This window comes from Lolium perenne, chromosome 7 (genome assembly GCF_019359855.2).
Source record: "Lolium perenne isolate Kyuss_39 chromosome 7, Kyuss_2.0, whole genome shotgun sequence".
In the NCBI taxonomy this organism is placed as follows: Eukaryota; Viridiplantae; Streptophyta; class Magnoliopsida; order Poales; family Poaceae; genus Lolium; species Lolium perenne.
Genome location: NC_067250.2, coordinates 257878455 through 257884212, shown reverse-complemented (window position 1 = coordinate 257884212; position 5758 = coordinate 257878455). Strand labels below are relative to the sequence as shown.

The window sequence follows — 5758 nt, the reverse complement described above, 5'->3', positions numbered from 1 at the left end:
GCGTCCTTGGCTCCCCGACGGCCAGAGCTTCCTCTGATGCCCGGGGGCCGATGTCTCCTTGGCTTTCCGGCGGCCAGTTACTTCTTCATGGGGAGCGGCAGCTGCAGTGGCTAGCAGTGGCTTCCGCAGCAAGCGGTAGCGGAAGATGGAGTCAGGTCGGCGAAGAGGAGTGGCGTGGGGTTGACGGCCGTGACGGGTGGTCGACATGACCATGTGCTCACCGGTGATGCAGGCAGCAGGAAGAGCCATAGTGGCGGCGGCGCTTCGACGCTTTGACCGAGGGAGATGAGGGAACATAGCAGCCGTCAGAGGAGCACAAGTATTTTCTCGACCACACCTCTCTCTTGTGCACTCTTTCTGAGCCGCTGCCATCAAAAGGCACACGTACTTCATGTCCTTTGATGAGGAGAGCACCCTCGCTGTCATCCATCCACGGCTCCGCTAGCCGATCAAAAAGGTACCATTCTCATGTGTCTCTGCCTTCTCCTGCTTATGTTCTCTTATACAACATATGCATTCAGTAATTTTGTTACATGTATTAGTTTCCTTGCTTTGTGTTGATTCTTCCTACCACACGAGTTTGCTAATTCTCCATACATACTTCTCCTGATATGAGTAGTTAGTGAAAGTTGAAGATTAAAATTATGTTGTTAATAAGTCAGTGCAAATTTCAAGATTATTAAAAGCCGGTTGTTAATACTGATATCTTTGAAAACATGCCTAAAATGATCACATAGTGTGTTTCTCTTTCTGGGTCATATGTTCTTTGGCCTGTCTAAATTTATGATTTAAGGTGTATGAGTCGATTCTTGCGTCTTCTTTGACTTAGCATTTCTGGGGCAGAGTATTGTAGATAATTTATGCGTCATTTGTGTTACCACAAAATCATTTGCATGAGAGCCTTATTATCACCAAGCTAGGCTGATATGAGCTTTTGGTGAACTGTTGGTGTCAAGAGCGACGAGGGGGGATAGAGGGTCGCAATGCCAGGCGTACCTCCTTGACGGTGTACTGAAGCACTCTTCTTGCGGTGTACGCTCGCAGGTGGACAAGGAGCACACACAAATAAAAAGGTGTGAACCTCATAATGCATAGTTCCTTTTGTGTTTCTGAAAATACTGTGTCACTTAGTCTTAACTGTGGAATCTAACATTGATTGCTACTTACTTCCATGGATACTCTCATGGATATATTACCATGAGTTTTTTATATGCTACTTTTTCCTTTGAGACATTTTTTGTCGATGCATCAATATCTGTTAACAAGTTAGATGCTCTCTTAGGCTTTCCATCCATATAAATGTATATTCACTTATCAATACTGCGCATATTATGGTCTTCGGCTTTGGATGGAGATTAGAGAGGTGACAATCCCATATTGATGTAGCTGCACATAATGTTATTTGAGTCTATTTACGATAGTGGATGAGAAAGGAGAAGAGAACACCTGAGAAAACCAAACATTCTCCCCTCCATCAGCTCATCTTTGGCCAGCAGCTTAATAGAAAAAATCGAAGTGAGTGGCAAGGTTTTTTGGTGGGCAAATGAAAAATTGATTAACTTAGCAACCATTTTTGTGTTTAAAATTTCTGACCATACATTGTTCTTAGTTTCTGTAATTGCAACCGATCCGCACCTTAGTCTTAACTGTGGAATCTAACATTGATTGCTACTTACTTCCATGGATACTCTCATGGATATATTACCATGAGTTTTTTATATGCTACTTTTTCCTTTGAGACATTTTTTGTCGATGCATCAATATCTGTTAACAAGTTAGATGCTCTCTTAGGCTTTCCATCCATATAAATGTATATTCACTTATCAATACTGCGCATATTATGGTCTTCGGCTTTGGATGGAGATTACAGAGGTGACAATCCCATATTGATGTAGCTGCACATAATGTTATTTGAGTCTATTTACGATAGTGGATGACAAAGGAGAAGAGAACACCTGAGAAAACCAAACATTCTCCCCTCCATCAGCTCATCTTTGGCCAGCAGCTTAATAGAAAAATCGAAGTGAGTGGCAAGGTTTTTTGGTGGGCAAATGAAAAATTGATTAACTTAGCAACCATTTTTGTGTTTAAAATTTCTGACCATACATTGTTCTTAGTTTCTGTAATTGCAACCGATCCGCACTGCTTTTTCCCATTAATCAGACATGTAAGGATGATGTTGATTGGCTTTAGGTTTGAATTCATTGGCTGGTTTCATTCAGATTGGTTGGGCATAGCTGCGAGTATGCACGGTGATAAGAAGTAAATATTTTCTTCTATCTGCAACGTAATTGACGGGTTAGAACTTAACAGTACATAAGCATCATCTTTCGTATGTGTATTTATACCTACTGAGCTACGTATATCACATGATGTAGGGAATGGGACGGAGATTGTTTTATTCAGAATCTTTATTTTCTTTTTTTGTTTCCTTACAATAGAAAACTAGAGTTAGATGCTTTTCCAAAGTGTCTACATGATCTACAGCATATTGTATCCTTGCTTCAGAGTTCAGATTGCAAATCGGATAAGACATTGGTTAATATTACATGCCAATTATATCAATAAGACACGTGAATATCTATTGTTGACTTTTTATGTACTGCAAGATTTTTTGATATGAAGTCTAGAGGCTTTATGGTGAATCTTTGATAAATAGATTGGGAAATTATTACTTATTAGGTGTACAAGTTCTTTTTATATAGATTGCAAGATTTTTCTATATAAAGTCTACAAGCGTTGTGGTGAATCTTTGATAAATGGATTGACCAATTATTAATTATTAGGCATACAATGTTCATTCCATCACATTTCCTTGAATTGCCTCTACAAATAAGCTATATATGTTCAAATGGTTTTCACAGTTACTTAAACATGAGAACATTCTAAATCCTATTGTAGTTCCCTCTTTTCCTTCGCATTTAGAGAACATATACAAGTTGAGATATATGCACTCACAGAAAGTAGATTAATTGGGCTGAGTCGATGATGCCTACATATCTTTTGCAATAAGTTAGCTTTCTAGGATGTTGCAACCAGTTGACAAAAAATTTAGGCACTGCTGTTATCACCATGTGTTGTCAGCATTTAAATACTCAGTACATTCTGGACATTTAAAATCATATCTACATTTCAATTGACAGTACTTGAAAATTTTACATCTTAATAAGTGATGATATACATAAGGGATATGGATGAGCTCCACATGAAGTAATTTGAGATTAACTAGACCTTAAGATTGGCCGATTTTCCTCTGTTCCATCAGTGTCTTGGTATTTTAGTTAGTCATAGCTTGGGAATTCTAGGCTGCCGGTTGTGGGAGCAAAGATTTAACCAAAGTACTGGAGACAAAACACAAACAAGGTGGGATATGCACACACAAAAAAAGGTAAGCTTATGAAAAGTCTACAACAAATACGATGGTTGTTTTTGAAGAAGGTAGGTGTTAGAAAATCTCAAAAGGAGATGAGAGAGAGCAGAACCATGGATAATGAGAGTGTTGAACCAGAGGGTAGTGCTTGCTGTTATTTCAGACCATGAGTTTGTGTGCTCCTAGGGTGTAAAAAATCTTAGCTTTTACGTACAGAAAGTCTCACTGCCTTCTATACTCATTGCCATCTATAGTTGTTGACGTACACTGGTTATCTTTCTTTTATCAGTTGCAGAGAGTCCATGGATATTGGACGGAAATGAAGCAATAGAGAGGACAGGCCCTATATGGTAATGTACTGTTATCAAAGTGAGCCAACTATTGCCCCATTTCTTAGTTTGAATAGTATGGTTTTGGTGTTTTTCAGAGCCCAACACATACTACTCATTTGTCTCTTTGGTTCAGCTACTAAGCGAGGTTGGATCGAGAGATGCGCAGCCCGGTGCATGCATGCACGATCATATTCAAGCTGAGCCTGCTGAGGAATGACAAGTTCCAAGGAGGGATATCAAAATGCAATCCGCTCCTTCCTACTTCATCTCTCTTTCTTGAATCATGGTTGTATCAGAATATTATGGCTCACACACTTACTCAGGTTCAGTAGAACTTAATCACTGAGTGTTTTAACTTTTTTGCTAATCATACACAGATCTCCATTCATCCGATGTAAGAACTGTAGATGCCCATCCTCTGGTTTGCAGCACAGCTCCACCTCACTATATTAGCTTGCAGTAGAATATTTGTATTGTTCTTCAGCTCATGACTAAATAAGGGCGCTCCTGTGCTACCTCTCTGTTCGCTTTGGTTCGTCTGATTGTTGTGTCCCAGGCATCACAGAGTGCACCACTTCCAGACCATAATAAGACTTGATGGGTGAAAGAAGAGGCGTAGTTATTATTTTCTTAATCTACGAATAGCGTAGCGGAAAAAACATGTTTATATAAACGAATTGTTTAACGCCAAGATGCCAATAGCAATGATGGATAAAGCAACTCCCACGAGTAGGGCTCGAAAGTCACTTATTTTTATATTGCTTGACCTTATTTGCCATGAACCTACCAAACTTCTCAATTGTATTGTCATGGCACATTACAAGGCTATAAATCTCGCTACCAGGAATATATGCATGAGAGCATCCCCACTCGTTGGCGCTCCCCACGCCCAAATCCGGCGAAATTTTCGTCCGGATTGGATCAATTTTTGGCATGGGAGGCAGTATATTTCCAGTCGTGTGCTCTCCAAGCGGCGTTTCTCGGGGAAAAAGAGGATGGCCCGGGGAGTCCGGACGAAAGAGGAGACACGTGGGCGTGGGCGGTTGGTTTTGCTCCATCCGGAGTCCCCGAGAGATACCCGGGAAATCGAGGATGGTCCGGGGAGTCCGGACGAAATTAGGCCGTTTTCCGGACGAAAATGAGAACCTGGGGGCGCGACTGAGTCGTTTTTCGCCGTCCGGATGTAAAAAACTGGGGGGCTTCTCGGGGAGACGAGTGGAGATGCTCTGACGTTCACTATGGTTTTAATTTCTCCGGTAAAATCTTTTATGCAATAATGTTCCATTGAAATGTCAAAATTGATCCCAGCCTAAATCCCTGTCTCTTGTTGAATGGTTCTCCAGGAATAATAGCAGTCTTGATATAAACTTGATAAGTTATTGTGCATTGCAGGTCCTCTCCATAATTATCAGAGAAGATAAAACGTTGTCCTATATCTGCCGCACCATCCTTTGGAGATGCAATTCTGAGCCGATCAAGAAAAAAACTGATCTGACCATGAATAGATCATGTAATGTAAGATACCTTTTTACTAACCCAGTAAACTTCTAATAGTATTACATACATGTTTACCCTTTGCCAATGAACCTTTTGGTATTTTTTTTTCATCCATAGTTGTTATGCATGTGTTGTGTCATCTGTATCCGGCATAAACACTTCATCAGTTCCAACGAAATGGTAAAAACTCATGATAAATTATGTTTAAGTTTCAGAGCAGTGTACAAAGTCCAAGTAGTGGTGCATAAGCAAAAGTTTAATAGAAAAATCTATGAAATTAGCAGACGTTTATAGAAGTTGTATGTTCAATATAGTTTAATAGAATCATGCATACTAAACTCTCAACGCTTCTATCATGGCGACGAAAACGACAGATGTAACTCGAGGTTGACTGCACCCTGTATGTACCTGCTGTCACTCCCCTTATTCTCCTCTTCCTATGATACAACACCTGTTCTACTGATCTCTATAACCTAATTGTACTCCTGCAGGCACACCAGAAGGAGATCAGGGTGGAGAAAAGATCTCCAGTGATGCCGCCTCTGTTGGGATTTGCCCA

General features: G+C 40.4%; 1 long non-coding RNA gene across 1 annotated transcript; it reads left to right on the top strand.

Annotated features, from left to right (window-relative positions):
* Positions 1-205: 205 nt before the first annotated feature.
* On the top strand, positions 206-4999 carry LOC127313521 (uncharacterized). The gene is made up of 3 exons (XR_007859050.2): positions 206-457; positions 957-1073; positions 3660-4999. It is a non-coding gene; the product is annotated as an uncharacterized lncRNA (long non-coding RNA).
* The last annotated feature ends 759 nt before the right edge of the window (positions 5000-5758 follow it).